Raw genomic sequence first — 16962 nt, forward strand, 5'->3', positions numbered from 1 at the left:
CCAAAGTTATATTTTGCGTCATTAAACCAATCCAGTTACAATGTTTCATCCCTTTTTTCGTATTTGGTATAGAATTATGGCATTTTTTTCATTTTTCGTAGTTTTCGATATCTATAAAGTGGGCGTGGTTATGGTCGGATTTCGGCCATTTTTTACACCAAGATAAAGTGAGTTCAGATAAGTACGTGGGCTAAGTTTAGTAAAGATATATCGGTTTTTGCTCAAGTTATTGTGTTAACGGCCGAGCGGAAGGACAGACGGTGGACTGTGTATAAAAACTGGGCGTGGCTTCAACCGATTTCGCCCATTTTCACAGAGAACAGTTACCGTCATAGAATCTATGCCCCTACCAAATTTGAGAAGGATTGGTAAATTTTTGTTCGACTTATGGCATTAAAAGTATTCTAGACAAACTAAATGAAAATGGGCGGAGCCACTCCCATTTTGAAATTTTCTTTTATTTTTGTATTTTGTTGCATCATATCATTACTGGAGTTGAATTTTGACTTAATTTACTTATATACAGTAAAGATATTAAATTTTTTGTTAAAATTTGTATTTAAAAAAATTTTTTTTTAAAAAGTGGGCGTGTTCTTCATCCAATTTTGCTAATTTTTGTTCAGCACATATATAGTAATAGTAGTAACGTTCCTGCCAAATTTAATCATGATAGCTTCAACGACTGCCAAATTACAGCTTGCAAAACTTTTTAATTACCTTCTTGTAAAAGTGGGCGGTGCCACGCCCATTGTCCAAAATCTTTCCAGTTTTCTATTCTGCGTCATAACGTCAACCCATCTACCAAGTATCATCGCTTTAACCGCCTTTGGCAATGAATTATCGGATTTTTTCTGTTTTTCGAAATTTCCAGATATTTCGCGTAGCTAGCTATATGTTGCCAAATGCTGCTGGCGCTAGGTTGCTTGCGCCTTGTAAACTATGTCAAATGCGAATGTTACGTGTTGCATGTTCGTGGAAAGTTGAGTTAATGTTGACGTGTTTAGTCAACAATGTTGCCTCACTTGTGTTGTGGAAATGGGTACATGTGCGTGTATTGGTGTAAATTTTGTCTTACCAACTTTGTGTTTGTGTATGCGAATGATGAATTCCGTTTGTGTAGGTGTGATTCTGTGTTGGCGCAATTTGTTGGAAAAAGTAGTTATGTTGTGTTGCGTGTATCTCTGTGAATTTTGCCACTTTATTGCTACCCCCCTTTAAACATTTTCGTGGGCTTTTCTCCGGGCTGGTGGACGACGTCCTCTAACAACTATCTTCTCCTGCTGCTCTAAACCTTCTGGGCAGTTTAAATCTTCTTTAAAATTCGTCTAAGTCGCAGCCTACGAATGCTTCTCGTTCTTGGAAAATATGGAAGAACACACACAACGTTAACACTAAAATCATAAGCACACAAACACATAGTCGGCTCATAAATGCAAGAATATGCAAATAAGACAATGCAACACAATAAAAAAAAAACAAAACAGACGATTTCACATACATTTTTATAAAAACTTTTGATTTTTGATTCACTTCTTTTTCAAAATTAACCACACACTAGAAATTTTATTTTTTTGTAATTCTTGCATTTATTTCACTGCGCTAAAATTATCAAGCCTGCACAACATTATAAAAAGAAAATTTACAAAAAAGGAATCAAAAAGGAATTTTTATTTCAACTAAATAGAAGGAATTTTGGTTTTCCTTAAATTCCCGAAGTTGAATAAAAAAACTTTAATTCACAAACAAAAGAAAAAAACTTCTATCATAAAAATTAAAAATTAGAATTATTAAATTTAATGCAAAACAAATGGGAATGAAAATTGATAGAATATTAAAATTGTTGTGCAGCCTTACAATTCACATTTCACAAACAAGAATTTCTCACTTCACATAAAAAAATCACTAAAAAATTATATTTTACTTACCGAAAAATCAGCAATATGAGGGAAAAAGGAAACTGACCTCCAACCGGGTCGTCTTTCTTCCTGGTTCCAGGATTTTGATGGTCCTGTGCAAAATTCCCAGGGACTTGATCGTTCACTCGCACTTCGCTTAACGCGCGACACTTTGCGTGGAACCCGCACTTGCTAAAATAAAACTTTTTTTTTTTGCAAACTTTATTTTTTTTTTAGCACTGTACACTATTTGAAATAAACTTCACTTTGTTTCACTGCTTTTGGCAAAGCAACACTAAGACCGCGACTTTCGATTTTTGTGATACCGAATGCTAAGCGGACCCCCTTATATACCAAAATGTATCTTGCGGCACTTATCTTTGTCACCGTACAGCAAAGCCTTTCTGCCCCTGTTTAGCTGAATGTCATAGCGGGCGTGTATGCACGTATACGCATCCCTCTAGTTATCTAACTACCACATGCATGCATTTACCTTAGTGTTTGAAGTGCTGAAAGGGGAAAGATCGTTACTGCCGTTGTATAGATATCTGTGCAAATACCCGCTTGCACGTGATTGGAAATTATTTTAGGGAAATCACAAGGGCTGCTGTCACTCTGTTAGATGAGAGCAAAATGGTTGTGAGAAATATTCCTGCAGTTGTGAGGGTGTCATATTTTATAGCAGATCGGATCCAGAAAACTTTTCCTACAGCTTACTCCTTCAATATATGCCTTATCGTTCGGAAACTGAATTACTTGATGGCTCCGATAATGCAAAAGAAGCTTTCTTAGCTCGAGAGGGTCGTTTAAGGGAAACAAGTAGACATATGTGCCAACATCGAGAGCGGAACCAACAGCTTGAAAATACATTTAACAGATACATGACTTCGAAATTTTAGAACAGCGAGAGATTATAAATCCTGAAGCTGAAGAGGAAGAGTTACCAGAGAGAGAAATGAGCAGTGATGAATTCCAAAGTGCGCAACATGCTATGAATGTTGATCAAAGACAATTGTTCATTCTTATCACAGATAGTATCAGGAACCAACTTAATAGTGACACTAAACGAGAGAAAATTTTCGTAACTGGTGGAGCAGGCACCGGGAAAACATCCCTCTTTAATCTATTGAAAAACCAAGTGGGTCTACGCTACACCGTCAGCTAAAGCTACCAGAACAAAAAGATGGAGTAATTTTGAGTATGTCACTTCTTACTGGTAATTATTTAAGAGGCATGCGTCAATTATGGCAATATGTTGGGTTTCTGTTCATAGATGAAATTTCTATGGTACCCTATGAGATGCTTTGTATGATCGACTCTGGTTTGCGACAGCTGAAAAATCCAGACGCTTGTTTTGGAGGTATACACGTGATACTCTTTGGTGATCTAATGCAGTTACCACCTGCTCGAGAACATAAAGTTTTCAATAACCAGAACACATGAAGCCAGCTACACATTTATAGCGACAGTTCCGTCTAGTTGAACTTAAGCAAAACATGCGTCAACAAGGAGACACGACTTTCACAGATGTGCTTAACGCTCTTAGAGTTGGAGAAATGAAATCTAGGCATCTTGAAATCCTTCTTGAAAAAGTTTCAACAGATGTTACGAATGAATTCTGGATTGAGAGAGCATTAAGAATCTATCCAGCGAATGATCAGGTTGATAGACACAACGAAAAAGTTCTCCAGAGCTTTAAGAGTAAAGGGAGAGTTATTTATACAATGAAAGCGCAAGACCAACTCATTGATGCTACTCGAAGTCTAGGTAACAAGGACTTAGACTCTGTAATACCTAATGATATAAATAAAACCGGAGGTCTTCCGAGTGTACTAAAAATATTCGTAGGAGTTAAAGTGATGTTAAGGTCGAACGTTGACGTGTCGAAAGGTTTAGTGAATGGCAATATGGGTTTTATCACAGATTTTATCTGGCCAAATTTTCGCAGAGGCCAACTATACGCGGAAGACATCCCGTCAGTCCGTATCGATTTTGGATCAGATGGTGTGCACATGATTAAACCAATGTCGATACATTTCCCAGAAAAATACAGCTATGGTACTGCTGAGAGGCGAATGTTGCCATTAATCCTGAGTTGGGCTTCGACCGTCCACAAGATGCTAGGTTATACAGTCGATCATGCAGTCATTTATTTAGGCTCGCGACTGTTTGCTGCTAGACAAGCTTATGTAGAACTTAGTCGTGTAAGATCTTTAGAGGGTATTCGGATTGAAGAACTTGATTGCTCTAAGTTAACAGGAGAATCCCCATGCAACAGTGAAGCTTTAAATGAAATGATGAGATTGCGAAATGATTCGTAAGAAATACTACATGGCCACAAAAGACTAGATGGTAAATGGAACTAAAAAATGTAAAATAAGTAATAGTTTAAAAAAACACGCTTTTAAAATTACTTGAACTAAAAAATTAAAAATAAATAATAGTTAAAAAAAACTAAAAAAAACACGTTTCAGTACATTACACAAAAAAAAAAAAAGCGAAGTTTTTGCGAGAGAAAATAGCTTATTTCTTTATTTATTTTACTCTATTTGTTATCAATTGTTATGAGAGGTTACAATGAAAGACAACAGTAAGGAAATTATAATAATTAAAACTTAATTAAAAGTAAAATTTAGCTTAATAAATTATATGAGTATAATTAAAAATATAGTGTAGAAGGTATTTTGCATCTAGATATCAAATTCAAAATTTGTAAGAAGTAGCCGTTTGACCTCGAATTTAAAGCATTGCACATTTCTTGCATTTTTAACTACAACTGGAAGTTTGTTGAAAAGTTTCACACCATAATGTCTTAGTGATTTTGCACATCTTTCCGTTCGAAAGATACGTGGTTTCATATTTATTGTAATTCTAAGTGTATATTCTGGGGTTGATTCTTCTGGAATGTCTAAATTATGTTTTATTAAGTTATTTTTAATTTTATAAAATAATATTAAAGTTTGAAGGATGGAGTTCTTGCGTACATCAAGCCTGTCTTGGTATAGCAGTTCTTTTGCTGTCGTTAGCGGCAGATTTAAAATGTTTTTTTACTATTTTATTTTGAATTCTTTGTATTTCATTTGTTAGCTGTTCGGAACAAGTGTTCCAAATTGGATTTAAATAATTAATATGTGACATGACCAAGGCGTTGTACAGAAGCCACTTGTGTTTTTGTCGAATAAGTATTCGATTTCTATAAAGCAAACTTTAGTGGTATTAATTTCATTTTCAATTTGATTATATGTTCTCGCCAGTTTAAATTGGCATCAAACCAAATTCCGAGGCACTTTAAATTGTCGACTCTCGAAATAAAGCGGCCCTCCAGATAAATTCCCTTCAAATCATTCAAACTGGGTATATTTTTATAATTGTTGAATATTATAAAGTTAGTTTTAGATAGATTAATTTTTAATAAATTATGCTGAAACCATTGTGAAATTAACTTAAGGTCTCTTTGTATATTAGCCAAGAGGACATCGAGGCTATCAGTAGCATACAAAAAGGCCCCATCATCGGCATAGAATTGCGGAATTACATTCAAGTCAAGTTTAAATATGTTGCTTATATATAATAAAAATAATGTGGCAGCTAACTTCGATCCTTGTGGAACGCCAGATTTAACATTTTTAACTGAGCTTTTTGTAATTTTGATTTGGACAAATTGTTTTCTATTAGTTAAAAAGCTTTTGAAGAAAGATTCCTTCCAAGCCGTAGGGAAAATGCCATTTTTTAAAGAGAGGTTAAACAGATCAGTAAGGGGCTGGTAAATGTATTCCGCACATTTTTTAAGAAAACATGTTGGGATCAAATCGGGACCGTATTTGAAGGATTCTTTTAGGGTCTTTAGATGTAGTAGAACATCTTCAGGCAGCAAATGTTGGGCATATATTGAGTTACTAGAATGGAGCTCATACGGATAATTTGTAGGTGATGAATCAACCACAGCAGAGTAATTAGAGTGAAAGAATTGAGCGAAGAAGTTTGCAATCTCTTGATCGTCACTGGAAATGCTATTTCTAAACTTCATGGCAGAAGAAAACCCGCTAGTTCTGCGTTTAGAATTTACGAAATCATAAAAAGACTTCGGGTGGCAAAAAATGTTTCTTTTAATTTTACATATGTAAGCTTTATAATACTTTTTATTAAGTTCAAAATACTTATGACGGAAAATAGCGTACTGCGCATAATGAGAATGTAAACCGTTTCTCTTATATAATTTCAATAAACGTGATTTCTTATTTTTTAAAGCTTTTAAATCTTTAGTAAACCAGGCATTGCGCTGGTTCAATGTACGAGCATGTGCGTTTGGGCACATGTTTTTCAAATAAAGTATAAATGGTTTTATTAAAATGTAAAACGTTTTCCTCTACATCCTCTTTATATCGAGGCCACGTTATCTCAGAAAACTCTTTATTTAAATTGTTGAAATTAGTTTTTGAAAAATCAAAGCATCTGGTAGAGACACGTGTTAGGTTAGTGCAGCCGACTTCGTTGCTTATGATTTCGTAAGTTATCTCAAGAGAAGGATGGTAAACGTCTTCTGGCAAAACAAGAGGTTCACACCGATTTATAGAGAATTTAGATATGTCGTCAACAAATGTTAAGTCTAAGAATTTTCCATACTTATTCGGAAAGAAGTTGATCTGATTAAGGCAAAGATCAGTAATTCCATCCAAAAAGTCATTGTTATGCATCTTGGATGATACGGGGACAATATTGTGATCAACGGTATTCCAAGATATATGTGGCAGGTTAAAGTCGCCTAAAACAATCATTGAGTCCGTGGGCTTTATCATCGAATTGACTGATTGTAACAGTGAAATATGGTGCATTTACACTAATAGATCAGAAGACGGTGGAATATAGCAAATATGACCCCGGCCTAGTAAGATTCGGATGCATTTAAACTCGATGGAATCAACTTCGGCTAAATTAACATCTTCAGATGGAATTGAAGAATGTACAGCTAGCAAGACGCCACCTCCGGTCCTATTTAAGCGATCATTTCTATAGGTCTGATACTCACCGCAAAAAATTTCGGAATTTAAAACATTGGGTTTCAGCCATGTTTCGGTAAAAGCAATAATATTAAAGTTACAGTGAATGGTTTTCAAATATAAGTCAGTTAATTTAGTATTTAAGCCTCTAACGTTTTGATAGTAAATGCTTAAGCAAGATGTTAAATTAAGTTTTTTGGAGCGGAACTTTGAGGAGGAATTTTTGCTACATTTTGAGTAATCTCAATAGTCTTTTGCACAAATTCGCGAACAAAAGCCCCTGGCGGCCAAAATGCGCTGTCCAAAAGTTTATCAAAATCTTTTGAGTAGACATCAATTCTAAATGAAGAAATGTTTCTTTCGTAATTAAATTTAAATTTTCTTAAAGTCATGCCGTCAGCCTTAATTTTCGAAGTGACATAAGACTTGATATCCTCAACGGAAGTGTCTTTGTCAAAGCGAGATACAAAAATCGATTTTTTGAGTGGGACTACAACCAGCTTCTTAGCCGGTGCTTCTGAATAAGAAGTCACAGATAGAGAATTACAGTTTCAGAAGTTACAGTTTGAGACTCTAAGGTGTTTTCCGCGGCCTTAGAAGTGGATGGAACCACAGCTTGCGGATTAGGGGAAGCCAAGCCTATGAGCTCCACTTGCGGAAGATTAATGTTCTGAGCAGGATTAAGATTCAAAGCGTTAGGTGAGTCTTCAGAGTGTTTTTGTTTATTATCGCGGTTGTCTTTATTTCTATTTAAACAATGCGGTAACTCATCGAAACACTTGAAGGATATGAACAAGCTATCGTATTGATTGAACTTTTCCGTGATTATGGAAAACTCTTTAGCAATTTCAGAAAACGCATTTCGTGTTTGTCTAAACAGTTTAAATAGGTCAACCTCAGTTGATCTGCATTTAATGCATGACCAACGTACTCCCTTCTCCCCATCATTGATAGTGTCAACAACTCTAGCCGTCAGTCCCACGCACTTTCCATGGGCGAGCCCATCGCAAAGCCAGCAAGAGACAAAACGTTCGGATTCGCTTTTTACCTGACAGTTTTTGAAAATGCAAGTCATTTTTTATAGAAGTTAATGAAAATAGACTAGTACAAGAATATAGAAATGGTAAAGATATGTTTGTAAATTACAAAGAAAAAACAGTTGAAATATCGCTGAGAATGAGAAAGGTTATATATAAAGCAACTCTGAAAGTTTGGGAGCTTAGCGGTAGCTAGCAGTTTTAGAGTCACTGTCACTTCCACGTATATTTAATCTCCCACATATACGCATTAAATACAGTGCAAACGCGGCTCAGCGCTCAAACTGGATCGGTCACCCCCTCAAATAAAATTTAACTTAAAAACTTTTTTTTGGTTTTGAAAATTATTCTCCTGCTATTAACGTGAAGATTTAAACTCAACCCCCTCACACCCAGTTAAAAGCAAATAAATACTTCCTCTTCAAACAAAAAAGTTGTTTTCTCTCTGAAGTTAAATTTTTATTAATTCTCAATCGTAAGCGTCATAAAATAAGCTCAAAAATTAGTGACGAGGAAACCAGACAGAGCAAAGTTTTCAAAAAATTCAAAGTTTCGTCCGCCCCCAAAAAATTTATATCCGAAACGGACAATTTCATGGAATATTGTGTTCGGTTTAGGTCGATGTCCCTCCAAGACAACACTGAGTCTTCCCTCAATATAAAAAATTTAAACATAGAAAAATTCTCCCCTGCTGACGCACTTAGTGCTTTAGTGGGAATACCTACCTTCCCTATTCTGATAGAGAAAGAGGCAACACTAGGTGCACTAAGACTTCCAAATATTTCTGAATTGAAGGAAGGAAATATGAAAGGGCATATTAAAGTAATAAGAAAATTCATAGGAAATCCCTCATTACAACTGCGTGACGTAATGTCTCCTAAGCTCAGAATCTCACGGAACTTTGAAGCTTCCATTGTGGACAGGACCCACTGGGACATAGGGAATCCTTATAACGACCCTGACTCAGAGGTCTGGTAAACGGATGGATCGAAATTCGATGACGGAAGAACGGGAGCTGGCATCTATGGGCCAAACTTCAAAAAATCGATACCAATGGGATGTTACCCCACCATATTTCAGGGAGAAATTCATGCAATAGAGGTCTGTGGTAGAGAATGTTTGCGGATATGCTCAACATCGAAGGGCATCTACATTATGTCGGATAGCCAGGCGGCACTGCAAGCTTTGCAATCCTACATAGTTACATCTAAGCTGGTGGATGAATGCACTGAAATCCTTAATGCCCTGTGAGCCAAAAAAAAGGTTTTGTTGGGATGGATTCCCGGACATCAGGGACATGAAGGTAATGAGAATGCAGATTACCAAGCAAAGCAGATGTAGCACATCAGCATTCTATGGTCCAGAGCCGTTTTTTGGACTCACAAAACCACACCAGGGAAACTATAAGTAACTGGGAAACTAAACAATTCAGACGTCACTGGATTGATTGCCCAGGGCAAAGGCAGGCCAAACTGTTTATACTTCCGGCAACAAAAGTATCAGCCAAACTCATTAACCTTAGCAGGGATGACCTAAGAACTCTTACTGGGTACAACACGGGACACTGCGGTCTACGATATCACCTAAGTAAATTAAATCTCTCTGATACCCAAATTTTTCGTTTCTGTGAGCTGGATGATGAAACGCCGGTTTACATTCCCTGCGAATGCGTCGCTCTAGCTAGGCACAGACTACCCCATCTAGGTGGTGGGACTCTTAATCCCTATGTGATATGGAGTAAAAAGCGTGAAGAGGTACTTAGATACATCAAGAGCATCCAGATTCAAAATTAGGCTTAAAGGTCTTGCACAGTAGATCTGCACAAAGGTCGCAGTGCTTCCAGACCAATTAATAATAATAATACTATTCTGATTTATGTTTTCTATGTTTATATTTTCTACATTATAGGGAATTAATGTAAAATTATTGTTTTTATCGATATTTACTACTCTAAAGGGCCCTTTATAGCTACTATCTAACTTATGACCTGCTTTATCTCCGACTAATACTAAATCTCCTAAATTTATTTCTGTATATTGTGTTTTCCTATCATAACTAATTTTTTGTTTTTCCTTAGCCTCTTTTACTAATTTATATGCTCTATCTTGCGCTATTTGTAGCCTATATTTAATTTCTTTGTCGTAAGCCTCATAATTGTATAATGGGCTTACCGTATTTTCTCGTAAAAATTCGTAAGTCTGGTGTTTTTTGGCAAATACTAATTCGTATGGACAATAACTGTAGATGGCGTTGTGTTATAACAATACGCAAAATATTTAAGGTATTCATCCCAATGGTTTTTGTCAATGGATATATAGGAACGTACATATTCATTGAATGTTCTGTGACTACGTTCAACTGTGCCTAAAATTTGATGGTGGTAAGGTGTTGAAGTTTTATGGTGTATTTTTAGAAGCTTGCATAATTCCTCAAATAAGCTATTTTTATATTCGCTTCCCATATCTGCTATAACTGTCTTCATGCAACCATAAACTAGGATAAAATTTTCGAATATCGCTTTGGCTATTGTTTTTGCATGTTTGCTGGGTATTGGTATTGCACCTAAATACTTAGTCAAGTCATATTCATTTCCATTTTCCGACCTGGGAAGAGGGCCAATCGTATCTATTTGTACTATGTTGACCGCTTTTGTGGGCCTTTCTGTTATAATCATAGGCTCTTTCAAGTTTTTAATTATTTTATTTTTATTATAATGATCGCATTTTTTGATATATTTTCTGATATCGTTTTTCATTCCTTTCCAGTAGTATTTTTGTTTTATTTTATTTGTCATGCGATTTATTCCTGGGTGGCCACCAAAAACAAGATCGCCATGAAATTTGTGAAGAATTTCTTTTATTTCTTCGTTATTTGTCACATGCCTAACTTCTGGAGTTAATGTTAAAATTAAATTTTTGAAAACTTTGGTACCAATTTCTTTAAATGTGTCTACCCGGGTATAATTATCTTTAAACAATTTGTCTCCTAAGGACAACTGTATTTTTCTAATTCCTAAATTGCCGGCTTCTTTCATAAGCCTGGCAAAGAATTGACGTAAGTCAATCTTCGCCTCGACAATTAGGTTTTTTATATAATTTCGCTACAAATTTTCTTTCCTTTTTTGAAACATAATTTCGTAGGATCGAAAACGAACTGGACTAGTTAGTCTCTTTACTTCACATTTATTTAGCGCTTCAACTATTATTGGGTTCTCTTTGTGACTTTTTATTTCTTCATTTTTACTACTGGAATCTTTATTTTTATAATTTTTGTTAGTTTCCGATCTAGTCGTAACTTTTAATATTTTACACGCTTCTACTGATATTTGTTTTAGGTCTTTAATATCTATACGTGATAATGCGTTGGCTAAATAGTTTTCTTTACCTCCACCTCGAAATCATATTCTTCCAAATCTAATCTGATCCTAGTTAACTTTGATGACGTATTTTTCATCGAAAATAGGAATGTTAAGGGTCTGTGGTCTGTTTTGACCAACAAATTTCTACCGTAAATGTATGGTCTAAAATATGTTATGGCCCAATGAATGGCCGCTAATTCTTTCTCAATTGTTGCTTTACTAATTTATCCTTTAGTAAATGATCTTGATGCAGGCAATTGGCAATTGTTTTCCTTCATACTCTTGGCTTAACACTGCTCCGCAAACATACCCACGTGCGTCAGTTGTTATACAAAATTTTTTATTGAAATAGTATGATATTGTAGGATATTAGGGCTTATTAACGCATCTTTCAAATAGCCAAAGGATTTTTTGCAATCCTCTGTCCAGTCGAAAACTACATTTTTCTTGCAAAGTTTTCTTATTATTCTACAATATTCTGAAAAATTTGGAATAAATCTTCTGTAATAATTGCAAAATGCGACGAATCTTTTCGTCTCATCCGCATTTTTAGGGGTTGGGAAATCTTTAACAGTTTCGAATTTACTGGGGTCTGGCAAAATTCCTTTGCTTGTGCATTTAATACCAAGGTAAGTTATTTCTTGGTGGAAAAATAAACATTTATCCGGGTGCAATTTTAAATTATATCTTCTACAAGTTGCGAAAACATCTCCTAAATTTTTAATCATATGATTTTCGGAGCATCCTAATATGACTAAATCCGTCCATGTATAGAAATGCTTGTGATGGTTTTAAGCCTGCAAATGCCAATGTCATCATTCTCTGGAATGAGTTCGGTGCTGCTTTAAGGCCATACGGTAATATTTTAAAACGATAAGTACCGTTATCTGCTGTAAAGGATGTGATATCTCTCGATTCCTCGCTGAGTTCAATCTGGTGAAATCCAGACATTAAATCTAAGCATAAAAAATATGTAGCTCTTCCTAGTTGATCTAGTATGTCATCAATTCTTGGTAAAGGGAATTTATCTGCGGTTAACTTTTTATGTACCTGTCTGTAATCTACAACCATTCTCCATCTTTTTTCTTGGTTATTCGGTAGTGATTTTTTCGGTACTAATAGAATTGGACTATTAAATTCCGAAATTGAAGGTGCTATTATGTCATCTTTAATTAATTAATTTACTTGTTTATTAATTTCACTCTTATGAGCTTCTGGTATTCTATAATTTTTTACGTAGACCGGGTTATTGTCTTTCATATGAAGTTTTTGTTTGTAAAAATTATTAGTGGTAATTGGTTCTGTTTCCAAAGAAAAAATGTCAATTAAATCTGCACATAATGCATTAAGTGATTTATTTGCAAAGTTTGGAAAATTTTTATTTAAAATTTCTAATTGTTCCTTATTGTTGGCCTCATTTTCGAGTTTATTATTTTTAACTATTGTATAATCATTCAAATTTTCTGTACGTATATTAAAATCTTGAAGTGGTGCATTTTCATTTGTTGTATTTATAATTCTAACAAATGTTTGTTGTGAATTTGCTAGTGTGTTTGCAATAAAAATACCTTCAGACAATTCTTGTTGTGGAATTAGTAAATTTGAATTGTTACTTTTAATTTGAATTTGTCCAACTACTTCTGATCGTGCGGGAGTTGAATTACTATTGATTGTTGGTTTGTTAGTCATCTGGATTATTATGTTTTCTGGGTAGTCGTATGGTCTCAATATTAGAGTGTCACCTTCTGTTTGATAATCCAAAATGCAATTATATTTTTTAATAAAATCTAATCCTAATATTCCATCGTATGGGATTGGGAAATTGTTTTCTACTGCGTGAAATTTGTGTCTAATTAATAGATTGTCATCTTTTAAGTCCGCTTTAACCGTGCCAATAGTGCTTGTTATACCTTGACCAATTCCTTTTACATCTGTTTTTTGAGAATTATTTATCGTGACATTACGATAAGGGTCAAACCCTTTTTTATTATTGAAATATCTGCTCGCGTATCGATTAGGAGGGTTGATATGAAAACATTCGGAGTTGTTCTGGAAGATATGTAGCTATTAAGGTGTAAATTGAAAATATATAATTTTTTATTTATTGAGGTAGAGTTTGTTGGTTTTCCTGTTGTGTAACATTTCGGACATTTCTGGTGTTATTGGGTATTTCCTTGCGATCCGAAATTTCGACCAGATCTTTGGTTATTTTGTCTGTTATTATTATTATTGTTATTATTGTTATAGGTATTGAAAGTACGTCTATAATTTCCTCTATAATTATTTTTTTGGTAACTCCTGCGGAAGGTACCTCGGAACTGATTTTGTTGGCGAATATGTAGTATTGAATTTGGATATCCAGTTACTTCTGTGCAACTATTAATAAATTTTGATATGGCTTCGTTCATTGTTTTGAACGTGCCAGCTTGCATAATTGTTTTTACCTTGTCGTTGGAGCAGTTTTTATACTCAGTTGAGCAGAGCTCACAGAGTATATTAACTTTGATTGCATAACGGTTGGTTGTACAGGTATAAAGGAATCGAGATAGATATAGACTTCCATATATCAAAATCATCAGTATCGAAAAAAAATTCGTTTGAGCCATGTCCGTCCGTCCGTCCGTCCGTCTGCCCGTTAACACGATAACTTGAGTAAATTTTGAGGTATCTTGATGAAATTTGGTACGTAGGTTCCTGGGCACTCATCTCAGATCGCTATTTAAAATGAACGATATCGGACAATAACCACGCCCACTTTTTCGATATCGAAAATTTCGAAAAATCGAAAAAGTGCGATAATTCATTACCAAATACGCATTAAGCGATGAAACTTGGTAGGTGAGTTGAGCTTATGACGCAGAATAGAAAACTAGTAAAATTTTGGACAATGGGCGTGGCACCGCCCACTTTTAAATGAAGGTAATTTAGAAGTTTTGCAAGCTGTAATTTGGCAGTCGTTGAAGATATCATGATGACATTTGGCAGGAACGTTACTCTTATTACTTTATGTCTGCTTAATAAAAATTAGCAAAATCGGAGAGCGACCACGCCCAATTTAAAAAAAAAAATTTTTTTTAATTCAAATTTTAAAAGAAAAGTTAATATCTTTACAGCATATAAGTAAATTATGCCATTTCATTTAATTTGTCTAGGAGGCTTGTAATGTCATAAGTCGAACAACAATTAACCAATCCTTGTGAAATTTGGTAGAGGCTTAGCTTCTATGACGATAACTGTTTTCTGTGAAAAAGGGCGAAATCGGTTGAAGCCACGCCTAGTTTTTATACACAGTCGACCGTCTGTCCTTCCGCTCGGCCGTTAACACGATAACTTGAGCAAAAATCGATATATCTTTACTAAACTTAGTTCACGTACTTATCTGAACTCACTTTGTGTTGGTATAAAAAATGGCCGAAATCCGACTATGACCACGCCCACTTTTTCGATATCGAAATTTACGAAAAATGAAAATATGCCATAATTATATACCAAATACGAAAAAATGGATGAAACATGGTAATTGTATTGGTCTATTGACGCAAAATATAACTTTAGAAAAAAACTTGGTAAAATGGGTGTGACACCTACCATATTAAGTAGAGGAAAATGAAAAAGTTTTGCAGGGCGAAATCAAAAGCCCTTGGAATCTTGGAAGGAATACTGTACGTGGTATTACATATATAAATAAACTAGCGGTACCCGACAGATTATGTTCTGGATCACCCTGGTCCACATTTTGGTAGATATCTCGAAAACGCCTTCACATATACAACTAAGGGCCACTCCCTTTTAAAACCCTCATTAATACCTTTAATTTGATACCCATATCGTACAAACATATTCTAGAGTCACCCCCGGTCCACGTTTATGGCGATATCTCGAAAAGGCGTTCACATATAGAACTAAGGCCCACTCCTTTTTAAAATACTCATTAACACCTTTCATTTGATACCCATATCGTACAAACAAATTCTAGAGTCACCCCTGGTCCACCTTTATGTCGATATCTCGAAAAGGCGTCCAACTATAGAACTAAGGCCCACGCCTTTTTAAAATACTCATTAGCACCTTTCATTTGATACTCATATCGTACAAAAAAATTCTAGAGTCACCCCTGGCCCACCTTTATGGCGATATCTCGAAAAGGCATCCACCTATAGAACTAAGGCCCACTCCCTTATAAAATACTCATTAACACCTTTCATTTGATACCCATATCGTATAAACAAATTCTAGAGTCACCCCTTGTCCACCTTTATGTCGATATCTCGAAAAGGCATCCACCTATAGAATTAAGGCCCACGCCCTTTTAAAATACTCATTAACACCTTTCATTTGATACCCATATCGTACAAACAAATTCTAGAGTCACCCCTGGTCCACCTTTATGGCGATATCTCGAAAAGGCGTCCACCTATAGAACTAAGGCCCACTCCCTTTTAAAATACTCATTAACACCCTTCATTTGATACCCATATCGTATACAAAAGTTCTAGAGTCACCCCTGGCCCACCTTTATGGCGATATCTCGAAAAGGCATCCACCTATAGAACTAAGGCCCACTCCCTTTTAAAATACTCATTAACACCTTTCATTTGATACCCATATCGTACAAACAAATTCTAGAGTCACCCCTGGTCTACCTTATGGAGATATCTCGAAAAGGCGTCCACCTATAGAACTAAGACCCACGCCCTTTTAAAATAGTCATTAACACCTTTCATTTGATACCCATATCGTACAAACAAATTCTAGAGTCACCTCTGGTCCACCTTTATGGCGATATCTCGAAAAGGCGTCCACCTATAGTACTAAGGCCCACACCCTTTTAAAATACTCATTAGCACCTTTCATTTGATACCCATATTGTACAAACGCATTCTAGAGTCACCCCTGGTCCACGTTTATGGCGATATCCCGAAAAGGCGTCCACCCATAGAACAAAGGCCCACTCCCTTTTAAAAAACTTATTACACTTTTCGTTTGACACCCATATTGCACAAACGCATTCTAGCGTCAACCCAGGTCCACTTTTATAACGATATTCCGAAAATGCGTCCACCTATAGAACTAAGGCCCACTCCCTTTTAAAATACTCATTAACACCTTTCATTTGATACCCATATAGTACAAACAAATTCTAGAGTCACCCCTGGTCCACGTTTATGGCGATATCTCGAAAAGGCGTCCACCTATAGACCTAATGCCCACTCCCTCTTAAAATGCTCAGTAACACCTTTCATTTGATACCCATATCGTACAAACACATTCTAGATTCACCCCTGGCCCACCCTAATGGCGATATCTCGAAAAGGCGTCCACCTATAGACCTAATGCCCACTCCCTCTTAAAATGCTCAGTAACACCTTGCATTTGATACCCATATCGTACAAACACATTCTAGAGTTACCCCTGGTCCACCTTTATGGCGATATCTCGAAACGGCTTCCACCTATGGAACTAAGGATCACTCCCTTTGAAAATACTCATTAACACCTTTCATTTGATACCCATATCGTACAAACATATTCTATAGTCACCCCTGGTCCACCTTTATGGCGATTTCTCGAAAAGGCGTTCACCTATAGAACTAAAGCCCATTCCCTTTTAAAATGCTCAGTAACACCTTTCATTTGATACCCATATCGTACAAACAAATTCTAGAGTCAGCCCTG

The 16962-nt window shown here is 35.7% G+C and overlaps 1 protein-coding gene and 1 pseudogene across 16 annotated transcripts in view; both read left to right on the forward strand.

Annotated features, from left to right (window-relative positions):
• Mvl (Malvolio) overlaps window positions 1-16962 on the forward strand; it is a 1196163-nt gene that overhangs the window by 777383 nt on the left and 401818 nt on the right. The gene's annotated exons all lie outside the window — the stretch shown is intronic.
• Window positions 2624-16962, forward strand: part of LOC137238615 (heat shock 70 kDa protein 4L-like) — a 39068-nt pseudogene continuing 24729 nt past the window's right edge.

The sequence above is a fragment of the Eurosta solidaginis genome, chromosome 1, assembly GCF_040869045.1.
Source record: "Eurosta solidaginis isolate ZX-2024a chromosome 1, ASM4086904v1, whole genome shotgun sequence".
Lineage (NCBI taxonomy): Eukaryota > Metazoa > Arthropoda > Insecta > Diptera > Tephritidae > Eurosta > Eurosta solidaginis.